We start from the raw sequence: 16,767 nt of genomic DNA, 5'->3' as shown, positions 1-16,767 counted from the left end.
AATTTGAGTCATAAGATAACAGGGATACTTGTGAACCGGTATCGATGAGGAATTTGTAGTTCTTGCAACTTACTGAGGCACTTATGATAAGTGGCACTCTGGCGGTTGCAAGAGCTACTTCTACAGACTGCCCATCGAGTTCCCCGACGTCTTAAGCATAGGGCCTGGAGACGAGGGACGTGAATTGGGGCGTGAATCAGGCAAGATATTACTGCAAGTGGAAAACAACACACAACAACTTTTACACGACTTAGCTCGACTGCCGTAGAAGAGATGGTAGCAGCACATTTGTTGCCGCTGACCGTCGAAAAACGGTCTTAGCCCAATGAGAGAGTAGGTAGAAGCGAATCCACTGATAGTGGGGTTACCACTACAAAACATAAGTACACTATCACGATTCGGGGCCCTTGACACTGGCCTATTCACTGATGTACTACATAAAGATACAGAAAACATCAAGATCGAGAAAGGAGTACGGTAAGGTGATACAATTTCATTAAAACTATTTAAAGCTTGCTTGGAAGATATTTTCAGAGGATTGATTTGGGAAAAGGAAGGTTTAAATATTAATGGCGAATATTTGAACCACCTAAGATTTGAGGATGACATTATTCTTATTTCAGAAAGAGCAGAAGACTTGCAAGATATGCTGAGTGATCTAAACAAGGAAAGTCTCAAAGTAGGTTTAAAAATGAATAAGAGTAAATCCAAAGTCATTTTCAACACGAAAGTTCAAAGTAAAGAAATTGTAATTGATTGTGAGAGTCTTGAAGAAGTTGAAGAATATAATTATTTAGAGCAGATGGTGAAAGTGACGAAAGATCATGATAATGAAATAAAAAGACGCATTACAGTCTCTATTTAAATTATTATAGGTGTTGTTTATGGAAGATAGTGTGTTTATTCTGGCTGGTTGAGCATTGCTGACTCTATCAATTCCACATCTGTCTGTTATGTCGAGGATGTATTTAGATGGGGAGGTGTCATGTCAATGTCAACTCGCTGGGCCTTTCTCTCACACTTGATGGGGAGGGCCATGAAAAACATGGCAAGCTCAAAGAGATTTGCTACGTCTTCTCCCTTGACATAGTTCACACCGTGGTTATTCTGTGAGACCCATTGGGAGGGACCATTGAGTGAAGCTCTGATTGTTTTTGAGACTTCGGCTACCTGTGCCACGATGGAGTGGAAGGAGGAGGAGGGGGGTTGCGCATGAACTCCAGGAATTTGAATAGGAAATGAAAATTATTCTGAGGTCTGTCACTGAATAGTTTCTTAAGTTCTGAACAATATTCTGTGTATGAGAGACCAGATTCTAGTTTTGATTCTAAGAGACGCGCGAGCAGCTTATAATCATCCTTTGGCTCAAAACAGTTATTTATGATTGTCATTTTGTGTTTGTCCTGGGTTATATTATTGTTAGCGAAGTGGACATTACATGCTGCGATGTAGTCTGTGATGGTAATGCAATTTGCTTTTGAAAAAGTGGGAATATCAGGATTTGTGGTTGAGAGGGTATAGTGGTTATGGATTTGGGTAGGGGTTTTGGAAGGGGTGTTGGTCTTGGAGGACGAGGGGCGCCTGTGGGGTACTGGGTTGGCTAGTGAACTGGGTTGTGGTTGGGTTTATATGGATTTGATTTGAAGATGGAACGGTGTTGGTAGTTTGGGGGGGGTATCGGGGGAGGGGGGATGAGTTACGTCGTCCTGTGCTCCATTTGTGTTTCTGATGTTCATAAAGCTATGATCAACTGATTCGACTAGGTTCCTAGCCGCAGAACGTGATCAGGTATTTTGTGACATTGCAAATAACAAATATGAGTCACTGCTAAATATATATATATATATATATATATATATATATATATATATATATATATATATATATATATATATATATATATATATATATATAATTATAAAGACAAATATGCACAAAAAGTGAAAAAGGGAATTGTATAACTTATTCATCGCTGCGATGGTGGTTCCTATAGGGCAAAGGGGCAGACTGTTGATGGCTGCTATTGGTGGGGGTCTATTTGAGCTGCAGACCATATGTCTTCTTTGGTGGGTGATCTTGGGATGTTGTAGAGGGCCAGGTGACTAGCTAGTCACGTTAGCTGAGGGGCCGCCGGGGTTTTAGGAGCAGGGCGTCGTAAGAGTAAACGATGTGTCACCTAAGCGGGTGACCCTGAGTCGATGCAAATCCACTGTCAGGATTTGTTTGCAGCTCAGTAAATCCGACACCACCGTGGGTTCCTTTTCTGGGAGGAGTGGGGGAGGCTCTTGGATACACAGCGGGTATCGTTGTTGTTGAGGAATAGTAATTGTCTTGGTTGCACAAGGGGAAATAAAATTGTGAAGAGCCGGTTACACACACCGGGATTCAAAAATGTTCGTAGTAGCGGGGTTGATTATGACAGCTCTCGGAATTTTGCTGAGGTGGCTGAATTGAAAGAACTGGTACACTTGGCTGAACGAAAGATTTTTTTTTTTTTTTTGGGGGGGGGATGTTATGTCCACACAATGCATTCGAGTACACAAAGTCACTCGTTCCTTCAACTCCCAAGCACTCGAGTGGTCTTGTAGTATTCTGCGTGTTGCCCACTAAGCAGTATGGCTATACGTAGTAACTTTAGGTTTACTCTCACTGAGCACTGGGATTCATTTTATAAGTGTCAATTATTTCGAAGGTGGGTGGCGTACCGCTGCCATCATATGTCTCTTGTTAAGGTGGGTGAAATCAAAGAGTGAGGACCTCTTAATAAAGTCTATTAACCTTTGATTACAGCAGTAGACCTTCCCGGTCTGCATTCCATTTAATGACTACCAACTCCCTGGTGTTCCCTGTTTTTGTATGATAAAAATGCTGACAGGGCATTTTGAGGAGTTGCCATACATACATACATATACCAAGGCTTTTTCCCCCTTACAAGGGAGGTAGCCAAAGAGGAAAAGGCATAAAATCATTCCCACCCATTCCATCCCTGAATACACATCACTCCCCTCCACCCTCCCTCTTATCTTAGCACCTCCTGGATGACGGGTCATCCCTGCACCTTGTCCACTGCCCTGGGTCAGAAGCAGTGTCGCAAGACACAGCACATCCACAGCAAGGCCGCTTCATTAAATCGGCGACCCCCCTCTCCGTCCCCCCCATTGCATAAAAGGAGAGGATGGGGAGAAATCCCTTCGGGCTGCGTCAAATTTTTCTCACACATACTACCTCACCCCTGTTACCGTTTGGCTGGGATGGCTGAGATAAAAACAGGAACCAAGTTTGCTCTTTTATTGAGAGCCTCAAGCGAGAACGTAAACAAGCCAAGATTGACGTCATAGTATAAGTACCTGAACAAAAACAAAAGACGTCTACATAGGATCTAAACATATAAACAATACCAACAGATGCTATATAGCATCGAAACATATTTCAGGGTATTAAACATATAAGAATCACATGGTATGTAAGGAACCTACAGCACAAGTACACAATTCTTATACATCAACACAAAGTCTAATGCAAAATAAGAATAATGCAACAATACAATTAATCTCAATTTACCACAACCCCCATCCCCTGCCCATTCCACCTCATGCATCACATCATCCATATACAACCATTCTCCATTCACCCCTGTCTTCTGTCCTCTCCCGTCCTTCCTCAACAGACATTCCCCTCTTCCCCAAAGCCCCCTTCACCCCATCCATCCACCTCATCCTAGGTCGTCCCCTCATGTTCACTCCCTCCACATCTGCCTTCCATACCTCTTTTACTAGTCTTTCTTCACTCATTCTTTCCATGTGTCCAAACCATCCTAATACTTTTTCATCAACCCTATCTTCCAACTCCCTTTCCACCCCTGTTCTCCTCCTCACCTCCTCATTTCTCACTCTATCTAGCCTAGTAACCTCCATCATACTTCTCAGACACCTCATCTCAAACACATTCAAACTCCTTCTCTCTTCTTCTCTTATGTTCCATGTTTCTGCCACATACAGTGCTGTTGGCACAATCACTCCTTCATACAGTCTCCTCTTAGCATCCATTCCCAAATGTCTATTCCTCATTACACTTTTTAATCCACCAAGGCATTTACTCGCTTCTCTCAATCTACATTCTACCTCCACCTTTTCCTCCCACATTTGCACCCAAGTATCTAAACCTATCCACTTCCTCCAGTCGCTCTCCCTTAATGCTCACTTCCAGTCTACTGCCACTTTCACCCCTTGTACATCTCATCACCTTACTTTTACCCGCATTTATCTTTAGCTTTCTTCTATCACATACACTCCCAGACTCTGTCACCAACTTCCTCCAATCCCTCCTCCGATCCTGCCACAAGCCATTTTCTTTAACCATCTCCAATCCCTGACCCACTACCCTTGCGTTTACCTTTCGCGAGAGGAGTTGGCAATCTCACAAATAATTTACATTTTATTCTGGTGATACTAGTTTTGGATATTAGTACATAATATAGCCGTATGTATGTTGCGATGTAATTTTCCATGGTTGTTGTTGCAATATGTGGGATTATAGGCAACGGGTACACCTTAGTGAATAATATACATGTATATATATATATATATATATATATATATATATATATATATATATATATAATATGTGTGTGTGTGTGTGTGTGTGTGTGTGTGTGTGTGTGTGTGTGTGTGTGTGTGTGTGTGTGTGTGTGTGTGTGTATGTGTGTGTGTGTTTGTGAGTGTGTGTGTGCGTGCGTGTGTATTCACATGGTCTTTGGATCACGTGTTGGATAATCAAATTCAACATGTGACAAATATATTTTTCATACCTGGAATATTTACACTCCATTTTATTTTATTGGAATGACATACGAACTAAATAATTACCAATGAAAACGTACTTGAAAAATTTCATATCCCATAGGTAAGGTTCAGCTATTTACAATAGTACATGTTGGGAATGCCCTCAATACTGGTTACTCAAGACATGGTATCCCAAAATCCCTAGACAGTGGAAGAAAAAAAGGTGTCAATCAGTTTGAGAAATTCTCACATGAAGAATTAGAGAAGGGAGATAGCTACAGTTGGGAGGTGAAGTCGAGGAAATTTCGGGAACAAGCCGGGACCGTGAACACCCCTTCAATACGAACATGTAGTTTCGAAGGACCAGAGAAGTAATACTTCTCAAAGAGGGAGTGATATAATACGTAAAATGTGAGAAAAGGAATCGGCGCCAAATTCTCACAACAAAATACTGCGGGGAAATGGGACTCGAGTAAATTTAACTTGCCTGAGAAGGTGTAGCAAAAATGTAAAGAAGTAATCACTGGATGCTTTAAGACTTTCAATGTCTTTACTGAGCGAAGGAAAAAGTAATAGCTGAAGGACCACCTTCCGGGGCCGAAAAGAAAGGGGTGCTTATTAGTTTGCATATAAAGGAGAGGCTGAAGCCTAAAAGAAAATGGGAAAACACCAGGTCGTGCGTCGCAGCGCCGAAGTTGTGACACAGGTCAAGTATTTTAGGGATATATTTTACCCTAAACGGGTTACCAAATATTGACATGGCACCATCATGAGCTATTATTCTGTAGGCTAACGAAACAACTTATTCTACGGCTACTTTAAAGATTGCCTGTTTTCTGACATCATTCTATTCATTTTTTTTTCTCTCGTGACCCTCACATTTGTATGTCTTTATTGTTTAATGCCAGACATTATTAAATTATTAATTCCAGACATTTCTACCAGACCATATAATTTTGTGTACAATTCAATTTCTATTGTGCAATATATTAACTTCATGAACTTACGTATAATAATTGAGTGTCACCTGCCACGGTTCTCATTTGTGAACACAAAACTCCAGAACAAACATAATGTACAACATACTACAGATGCCATAGCGGAATGCATTAATGTGCAATATGTTTTAACATAAAATCAGTTTCACGCTAGTACTGTCGGTTATACTAATATCTATAAAAACACACATTGCAACTTCTCCATTGGCCCTACGCTCTCTTATCATGTAGAGAACATGCAAACTTATAAATTTGTTTACATAAAATTCATACCAGTTTGAAATTAGTGATTATCACCTAACTGCGAAAGCAATTACCTGAAAAAATAATCTTACAGCTTTAATGAATTTATTAGATATATGGCACAAATACAAATTATTTATGTTACAATAGACAAGTGTATATATTGAACTGTCAATTATTGTCACCATGTCCAATCGATACGAAATTAAGCTACTCATATCGCTAAATTTGAGTAATACATGATTTCTTATTATATAAAATGAGCACCAGACCTCCTTCTAAAAGATTTCGCCACCATAAACATAAATAAATCAAGATGAAAGACGTTTGTATAACATTGTTAAAATAACAGTTCAGTACTGTCATTTTCAAGATTCAGACGTAGACGTAATCAGTGCTGGAAGAAGTCAAAACAATCCCTGGAAGGCCCAAATATGTATAAAGCACTTGAAACATGAAATCAATTCTGGTTATCATCCATACACTGAACATCTCTGCTGTTTACTGAAGGCTAGTAAAAGGTTGGTTTTATAGAATGAATATAATTAGGAAGAGTCTGGAGTATAAGTATGAGCCATGTTTCTCAAGTTCGATAATAATATGAATTAGAATATTTGGTATAGGTTTATATTTGCACTAAGGTTAAATATTGGGCTTTACTTGGAATATATAATGCAGGTGATCCTCATATACATTAAGTCATGGTGTACTGTAGCAAAAGTGTTTATGTTTAAGCATCTTGATTATGTACTAGTATTAACTTAGTATAGGAATGGTAAATTTCAAGGAGCACCATGTATTTCTTATGAGGAGACAGGTATTTGTAAGTGACAGTTCAGTTTCCTTGATAATCTTGAAAGGAAGTAAGATGTACAGATGACTTATCCTCATTGCAGCATCAGATGATCAGACAACTTCAAATAATCATAATGTTTACAAGCTCACCCAGTTTCTTTCTTGGGTAGCTATAACAGCACTGGTATAAGCTATATGCTGGAGGATACTGTTATGTCCTGACCAGTAAAATAATGAATATGTCTTGTTTGGGACAAAGTATGATAACAATGTCAATTCTGACATAATTTCCCAAGGTTTTCAAATATTTTAGGGTAGGTTAGACCATTTGAAATTATTTTTACATCTTTCATTAAATAATCTTAATTTTTCCCCTTTTTCTACATAGATCTATTTTTGCTAATAATACTATATTACTTTTAATAGAAAGTTGTTACAAGCAATTTATAAAATCTTGGTATTTACAGTATGATAAACCATTTGATGTAGAGTGAAGGCATTTAAAGGGTGCTGGATTTGAAGATGAAGTCATGCCTACCTGATAATTAAGAAATTGCCAAGAATGTTGTAGTTTCAGACATATTTATAAACACATTTTCAATTTGTGGCTCTGTAGAAATATACAGGACTTGCATACTTTGGACGCTGGGAAGTAGAAATTTACTGGTCATTTAAAGTTGGAGTGCGAGTAGAATAAGTGTTGTCAAATAATGGTTAGGATTTTCAAACTAGAAATGGCATAGATTTAGCTAGAATTCAGTTTTATATATTTTTATGTATAGCATTTTGATATCCAATATATGTGCTGTCCTATGATGTTGGCAAAAAAAAAAAAAACTTGGGTTAGTGATTATGAAGTTTTCCACCAGAAATTACATAGCGATATCATCTGTAGTTGTGTAACTCAAGGGGCACTAAGGCATAGATGATGAACACTGCCCCCACATACCCACTAATTGGACTCCCAGGTCTTTGGGAAGGAACCTTCCTGGAGCTCACATGTAATCACTGCTTAAATTGGCCACAAGACTGCAGAACCAGGAGGGTCTGGGGTGGGTCTCCAATCACTTGTGGGAGGGAATGAAAGGTTTTGATGCTATAGCCCAGTGCAGAAGACCCATGGCAACATTGCTGCACTTAAATGAGGTTGCACTTTAGTGTGCCCTTATCCTGAAGAGATGAAAGGAAGTGGAAGACAGAGTTAAATTTTTTCATTTGCATGCTGTAAGAATATTAAAGTAGTCCCTTCATGCAATATTCCATGGAAGAATTGCACCAGTCATAGGTACAGTTTGCATACCAGTAGCACTCTACATGAAAATGGCAATTGCAAGTGTGATGATCATGCTAGATCCATGGTGAAGTGACTTATATCTAGAACAATCAATATTTATATTCCCTGTGAGGTGGCTGGTACTCATCATGAACAGTCAGTCCCTACCAAGTGGATCATCACCTCCAGTTCTGTCTGAAATCAATCAATATAATTCTGATCCACCCAATCTTTTCAAGAAAAAGAAAAAGTTGTCCACATGACTCTTGGTGTAAACTGGTCCCGTATGGTAACATGAATCAGTCCTCCATCCTTCCTGTGCCATAGACAACAAAATAAATCAATGATTAATTTTATCACCAAAAGTATAAATTTTGTCAGAAGATTGAACATACAAGGGATGGTTGGTGTTTGCTGTATTTAGTGCAGGGGTGGGGGACCAAATTGTGTTTCCAGGTAGAACGAGTATACTATAGGTGTCAGTGGCACTGTCTAGATTGCTTGACAGTAAGAAATAGCAGTGTTTGATATCACTGTATTATGAAAATAGCACTGCCTTTTTTTTTTTATGGATTGTGAATAGGAGTGAAATGGGTAGGAGTGGGTATATGCCTTTTGACTTGGCTACTTCCCTTGTAAGGAGGGGGAACCCTTGGATTATAGATAGATTTATTTCAAATTTAGAAATGTATTATATTGAGACTTTTTTTTTTCAGAAAGATAAGAATTGAAAGTTGCTTGATAATAGGAATAGAATATTGAAATGTCTTGACAGCCACATCCTTACAGTTATAAAATTTATAAACCACACATACACATGATAACAAGTATTGACAGAAGTTGAAGAAACAGTAGTGAGCTTGTGTGAGTTTATTCTTGTAAAATTGCAGACCAAAGTCCTTAAGAGATTAGTTAGAATAAACATACAAGTGTCCACACTCCTTATTTAGATCTTGGAGATCTTCATTCCATTCAGATCATATCCCTTCCATCATATCTCATGTCTGTGATTGTTATACCATTGACTTTTTAGTTAAAAGTCTAGATGTTTGTACCTCCTTCTATAGCAGCCATTAATGCCATTTTAACCTAACACAGAAATTATTATTAGGTTCATTTATACATGTGTGCTGCCTGTAAGGTTTTCTCCTCTTTGTTTTTCCCATGCTTTTCTTGACTATATGTATATTCACCCAGCATAAACATGGAGGGCGTTGAAATTGTTCTAGCTGTAATTAGAGTTGCTCACACTGTTAATCCTCACATCAGCCTTCTGTTTCCATATCCTTTTCATTATACCTCAACCTGAGATAGTGGGTAATGATATTGATTGATACAAGTACATGGATGACATGATAGTAGTCTATCTGTATGCTAAGGGCTTTTTTCCCTTACCAGGGAGGTAGCCAAAGTCAAAAGACATATACCCACCCCCAACCATTTCATCCCCACCCATTCCACTCCCATCCACCACCCTTTCTTCCCTCTCATCTTAGCTCCTCATGGATGACAGGTCATCCATGTATCCCATCCACTGTCCTGGGTCAGAAGCAATTAAGCAAGACACAGCACATCCACAACAAGACTGCTTCACATATTTGGTGACCCCCCACCTGTCATACAGAAACATTGAAGGTGGGGAGAAATCCCTTTGGGCTGCATCAAAATATCATTCACACATAACCACTCCCTAACCCCTCATTCCCCACCCACTCCCTTCCTTGCATCACAGCCATTCTATGCTCACCCCTATCTCCTACTTTCTTCCTTCCCTTATCAACAAACATCCCCATCCTGCTCAAATCTCCTTTCATCCCATCCATCCAACTTGTCCTCAATCACCCTCTCATGTTCACTCCATCCACCTTTGCCTTCCACACTTCTTTTACTAATCTTTCTTCACTCATTCTTCCCATATATCCAAACCATCCCAGTACTGTTTCATCAACCCTATCTGCCATCTCCTTTTCCACCCCTGCTCTCCTCCACACCTCATTTCTCACTCTGTCCAACCTTGTAACCCCTACCATACTTCTCAGACATTTCATCTCAAACACATTTAAATTTTTCCTCTGTCTCTCTTAAATTCCATGTCACTGCCCCATACAGTGCTGTTAGTACAATCACCACTTCATATAATCTCCTTTTTGCATCTATTCCCAAATGCCTGTTTCTCAATACACTTTTAATCCCTCAAAGCATTTAATTGCTTCTCTCAATCTACAATTTACCTCCACTCCCCCCTTTCCTGCCACATGCGATCCCAAGTACCTAAAACTATCTACTTTCTCCAGCTTCTCTCCTTTAAAACTTACTTCCACATTGCTGCCATCCTCTCCCCATGTACATCTCATCACCTTACTTTTACCCACATTTACCTTCAACTTTCTTTTGTCACATACCTTCCCAAACTCCTTCACTAAACTCCCTTAATCCCCCTTCTGACCCAGCCACAAGTGCAATGTCCTCAGCAAACGACAATTGACTCACCTCAAACTTTTCTCCATTTTCTAACCATCTCCAATCCCCTGCCCATTACCCTTGCATTTACCTTCCTCACCACCCCATCCATGTACACATTGAACAGCCACGGCAACATGACACATCCCTGATGCAGTCCTCCCTTTACCTGAGACAGTTTGCTTTCTCCATTTCTAATCCTAACACTGGCTTTATTATTCTCATAAAAACTCTTGACTGCCCTTATCAGCTTTCCCCCAATCCTATATATGTACAAAACCTCCCTCAGTGCCTTCCTGTCCACCCTATCATAAGTCTTTCCCCAATCCATAAAGGCCCAAAAATATCCTTACCTTTTGCTAAAGCTTTCTCATGTATCTGTATTACTGCAGAAATATGATCCACGCAACTCTTTACCTTTCCTAAACCCACACTGTTCCTCACCAATCACTCCCTCTGTTTCTCTCCTAATCCTCTCAACTAAAACCCTCCCATAAGCTTTCCCCACTACACATAACAAAATGATAGTAGTACTGCCCCAAAAATTTGAACATCATGGGTAATGTGTCCAGACTTATAGTTCACAAAGGAGAAAGGATAGGATAATTAATTACCTTTCTTTTTTGTATTGGTATGGAAATCAGACAATAAGGTAAATATTTCATTGTACAAGAAAACAATAAACAAGACTCAATTACTTGTTAGCATACAACAAAAAACTGAAAGCATGTTAGTGGTAATTTTTTCATGAGAGCCTTTAGAATTTATAGTAAGGAGTTTATGGAAGAGAAATTCAAATGTATCATAATACATTCAGTAGACTATATTTCCCATTGGATAGATTTGGATAGATTTAAATGAGTGCATAGAGGATTTAGGAAGAAATGTAAATGTAATAGTACTGGGAGACCTTAATGCTAGGGTAGGAAATGGTCCAATCAATGGAGTGGTTGGGAAATGTGGAGTTCCAGGAAAGAATCATAGTGGAGAATTGATGGTGGAAATGTGTCTAGAAAGAGAGTTGATGATAGCAAATACAGTGTTTCGGAAGAGAGTCAAGCATAAGTACACATGGGAGAGGGTGGTGGAGGGAAGGGTGGTAGATAGAGCGCTAATGGATTATGTAGTGGTAAATAGGATTATGATAGGAAGAGTTAAGGATGTACATGTGCTAAGGGGAGAGGGTGGGGGAATATCAGATGATTTTTTGGTGGAAGGTAAGTTGAGAGTGGAGGATAGATGGAGAAAGAGGAAAGGGACAAAATTTAGGGAGGTTCTTAGAGTGAACTCTTTGAATGAAAAGGGAAAGGAGAAGGAGTACAAAAAGAAGCTGAAGGAGGAGTGGGAGGGAGTAAAGGATAGAGTGGAGCTGGGTGTGGAGGAGGAATGGGGATGGTTCAAGGAGGGAGTCATAAAGTGTGCAAGGATGGTGTGTGGAACAAGAAGGACAGGGGGAAATAGAAGAAAGGGTAGTGAATGGTGGGATGAGGAAACAAAGAAGGTTGTAGAAGAGAAGAAGCGAGATTTCACAGATTGGTTACAAAATAGGATGAGGGAGTCATATGAGAGGTACAAAGAAAAGAAAAGAGAAGTAAAGCAAAAGGTAAAGGAGGCAAAGAGGAGAGCAGATGTGAAATGGGGTAAGAGTAGGACAGAAAATTTTGAAAGTAATAAAAAGATGTTTTGGAAAGAAATTAAGAGAGGAAGAGGAGGCAAATCAAGTAGAGAAGAGAAGAAAAGGTAAAAGATGCAGATGGAGAGATGATAATGGAAGAGAAGGCAGTAAGAGGAAGATGGGCGGAATATTTTAGGGAGTTGCTAAATGTGAAGGAGTATAGGGAGGGAAAGATAATTGCAGTGGGAAATGCGAAGAAAATGAGAGTGATGAGTGAGGAGAATGGAGGAGAAATAAGGAAGGATGAAGTGAAGGCAGTTGTTAAGATGATGAAAGCAGGTAAGGCACCTGGTCTGGATGGATGCCATGCAGAATGTCTGAAAAAGGGAGGTACAGTGATGGTGGACTGGCTGGTGAGGTTATTTAATGTTTGCTGGAGAGAGGGTAGAGTGCTGGAGGACTGGAGGAGTGCCTGTATAATTCCTCTTTACAAGGGAAAGGGGGACAAGTGTGAATGTAGTAGTTTCAGAGGGATTAGCTTGTTAAGTGTAGTTGGGAAGACTTATGGGAGGTTCTTGATTGAGAGGATTAGGAGAGGAACAGAGGGAGAATTGGTGAGGAACAGTGTGGATTTTAACAGGTAAAGGTTGTGTAGATCAGATCTTTGTGGTAAGACAGATATGTGAGAAAGCTATAGGAAAGGGGAAGGATGTTTTTTGGGCTTTTATGGATCTGGAAAAGGCTTACAATAGGGTAGACAGAAAGGCACTGTGGGAGGTTATGCAGATATATGGGATAGGAGAAAAGCTTCTGGGAGCTGTCAAGAGTTTTTATGAGAGTAGTAGAGCTTGTGTCAGGATTGGAAATGGAGAGAGTGAGTGGTTCGAGGTAAAGGTGGGACTTTGTCAAGGATGCGTTATGTCGCCCTGGCTGTTCAACTTATACATGGATGGGGTGGTGCGAGAGGTAAATGCAAGGGTAGTGGGTCAGGGATTGGAGATGGTTAAAGAAAATGGAGAAAAGTGGTAGGTGAGCCAGCTGTTGTTTGCAGATGACACTGCGCTTGTGGCAGGATCGGAGGAGGGATTGAGGAAGTTGGTGGCAGAGTTTGGGAGAGTATGTGATAGAAGAAAGCTAAAGATAAATGTGGGTAAAAGTAAGGTGATGAGATGTACAAGGGGTGAAAGTGGCAGTAGACTGGAAGTGAGCATTAAGGGAGAGCGACTGGAGGAAGTGGATAGTTTTAGATACTTGGGCGCAAATGTAGGAGGAAAAGGTGGAGTGAAGGTGGAGGTAGAATGTAGATTGAGAGAAACGAGTAAATGCCTTGGTGGATTAAAAAGTGTAATGAGGAATAGACATTTGGGAATGGATGCTAAGAGGAGACTGTATGAAGGAGTGATTGTGCCAACAGCACTGTATGGGGCAGAAACATGGAACATAAGAGAAGAAGAGAGAAGGAGTTTGAATGTGTTGGAGATGAGGTGTCTGAGAAGTATGATGGGGGGTTACTAGGCTAGATAGAGTGAGAAATGAGGAGGAGAACAGGGGTGGAAAAGGAGCTGGGAGATAGGGTTGATGAAAGAGTATTGGGATGGTTTGGACACATGGAAAGAATGAGTGAAGAAAGACTAGTAAAAGAGGTATGGAAGGCAGATGTGGAGGGAGTGAACATGAGGGGACGTCCTAGGATGAGGTGGAAGGATGGGGTGAAGGGGGATTTGGGGAAGAGGGGAATGTCTGGTGAGGAAGGACGGGAGAGGACAGAAGACAGGGGTGAATGGAGAATGGTTGTATATGGATGATGTTGTGATTGCATGAGGCAGAATGGGTGGGGGGATGGGGGGTGAGGTAGTATGTGTGAGCAAAATTTGACGCAGCCCGAAGGGATTTCTCCCCGTCCTCTCCTTTTATGCAATGGGGGGACAGAGAGGGGGGGGGTCGCCGATTTAATGAAGTGGTCTTGCTGTGGATGTGCTGTGTCTTGCGACACTGCTTCTGACCCAGGGCAGTGGACAAGGTGCAGGGATGACCCGTCATCCAGGAGGTGCTCAGATAAGAGGGAGGGGGAGGGGTGTGGAGTGTATTGAGGGATGGAATGGGTGGAAATGATTTTATGCCTTTCCCTTTTTGGCTACCTCCCTAGTAAGGGGGAAAAAGCCTTGGTATATGTATGTATGTACCTACTGATGAAATTAGTAAGAAAAACTATTCAGTTAATGAGGAGGAAGGTAACAGGACAGACAAGAAATATTTAACTGCTCCTGATTCAAGATTATCTCTTTAGGTAAATAAAGATTTGGACATAACAGAAGAGAAAATAAAGGAGATCATGAATGAGGGTAGCATTATGTACAGCATACCATGTCAATAATGCAACAAGTAGGAGAAACAGGTTGTGATATAATGAAAAGAATATAGAAACATGAAGTCAATGTGAGGAACTGCAGGTTGAGTAGCTCTAGTAAAACTTTGGAATACCAGCACCTTTCATTATGTGAAAATATAGTGAAGAAGAGCATGGGAAAGAGGATGAGAGAAAACACTTGAGGTAGAACATGTACATGTAAATAAAGTTGATAATGATAGGAATTTCTGTTTGGACTGAAATGGCATTAATAATGGCTTCAAAGAAGGGACAAACTTCCAGACCTTACATTGAGAAATCAACAGTGAGAGACATGTAGTCTGCATGGGTCAGTGGTTGGCCTAGGACTGAGGCAAGGAAGTGTTGATGTTGGTGTGACACCAGACAATTTTATTCAGCTGAACATTAAAAGTGGGACAAAAATGCAAGGTGTATAATGAAATCTGTAGCTCTCAACTTTGTTGAATGGGCATTAGTGCTAACAACATTGGTTTATCACATGATGCATTACAGCACACATTTATTTGAATAAGATTCCCAGTTGTTTAAATGTCTGCATCTTCCTTTACCTCCCCATAATCCTCAAGATTTTTCACAAAAATAAATTTTGGCAGATTTTTTTTATGTGGGAAAAATCTGTTCTGTCTGGAGCTAGCATGAAGTGAGAACTTTGGTTTTGTATAGCTTCTGAAGGATGAAGAAAGGTATACATACATACAAATACCAAGGCTTTTTCCCCCTTCCAAGGGAGGTAGCCACAAAAGGAAAGGCATAAAAACACTCCCACCCATTTCATCCCTAAATACACTCCACACCCCTCCCACCCTTCCTCTCATCTGAGCACCTCCTGGATGACGGGTCATCCCTGCACCCTGCCCACCGCCCTGGGTCAGAAGCAGTGTTGCAAGACACAGTACATCCACAGCAAGGCCGCTTCATTTAATCGGCGACCCCCCCTCTCCGTCCCCCTTTGCATATAAGGAGAGGACGGGGAGAAATCCCTTCGGGCTGCGTCAAAATTTACTCACACATACTATCCCGTCCCCCACCCCCCCGCCTATTCCTCCTCATGCAGTCACAACATCATCCATATACAACCATTCTCCACTCACCTCTGTCTTCCGTCCTCTCCCTTCCTTCCTCAACAGACATTCCCCTCTTCCCCAAAGCCCCCTTCACCCCATCCATCCACCTCATCCTAGGACGTCCCCTCATGTTCACTCCCTCCACATCTGCCTTCCATACCTCTTTTACTAGTCTTTCTTCACTCATTCTTTCCATGTGTCCAAACCATCCTAATATTCTTTCATCAACCCTCTCTCCCAAATCCTTTTTCACCCCTGTTCTCCTCCTCACCTCCTCATTTCTCACTCTATCTAGCCTAGTAACCCCCATCATACTTCTCAGACACCTCATCTCAAACACATTCAAACTCCTTCTCTCTTCTTCTCTTATGTTCCACGTTTCTGCCCCATACAGTGCTGTTGGCACAATCACTCCTTCATACAGTCTCCTCTTCGCATCCATTCCCAAATGTCTATTTCTCATTACACTCTTTAAACCACCAAGGCATTTACTCGCTTCTCTCAATCTACATTCTACCTCCACCTTCACTCCACCTTTTCCTGCTACACTTGCACCCAAGTATCTAAAACTATCCACTTCCTCCAGTCGCTCTCCCTTAATGTTCACTTCCAGTCTACTGCCACTTTCACCCCTTGTACATCTCATCACCTTACTTTTACCCACATTTATCTTTAGCTTTCTTCTATCACATACTCTCCCAAACTCTGCCACCAGCTTCCTCAATCCCTCCTCTGACCCTGCCACAAGCGCAGTGTCGTCCGCAAACAACAGCTGGCTCACCTCCCACTTTTCTCCATTTTCTTTAACCATCTCCAATCCCTGACTCACTACCCTAGCATTCACCTCTCGCACCACCCCATCCATGTATAAGTTGAACAGCCAGGGCGACATAACGCATCCTTGACGAAGTCCCACCTTTACTTCAAACCACTCACTCTCTCCATTTCCAATCCTAACACATGCTCTACTACTCACATAAAAACTCTTGACAGCTCCCAAAAGCTTTCCTCCTATCCCATAAATCTGCAAAACCTCCCACAGTGCCTTTCTGTCTACCCTATCATAAGCCTTTTCCAGATCCATAAAAGCCCAAAAAACATCCTTCCCCTTTCCTATAGCTTTCTCACATATCTGTCTTACCACAAAGA

The 16,767-nt window shown here is 40.9% G+C and overlaps 1 protein-coding gene across 4 annotated transcripts in view; it reads left to right on the top strand.

Moving 5' to 3' along the window:
- Positions 1 to 6,017: 6,017 nt before the first annotated feature.
- LOC143028357 (solute carrier family 35 member F5) overlaps positions 6,018 to 16,767 on the top strand; it is a 48,390-nt gene continuing 37,640 nt past the window's right edge. The window contains exon 1 of one of the 4 annotated variants that reach the window (XM_076190311.1): positions 6,018 to 6,543. The gene's annotated coding sequence lies outside the window, so the exon portion shown is untranslated. The remainder of the gene's footprint in view (positions 6,544 to 16,767) is intronic. The other 3 variants (XM_076190310.1, XM_076190308.1, XM_076190312.1) reach the window with 3 other exon arrangements.

Source organism: Oratosquilla oratoria, chromosome 9 (assembly GCF_046742065.1).
Source record: "Oratosquilla oratoria isolate Oo_2021 chromosome 9, ASM4674206v1, whole genome shotgun sequence".
Lineage (NCBI taxonomy): Eukaryota > Metazoa > Arthropoda > Malacostraca > Stomatopoda > Squillidae > Oratosquilla > Oratosquilla oratoria.
This window is presented reverse-complemented; position numbering and strand designations above follow the sequence as displayed.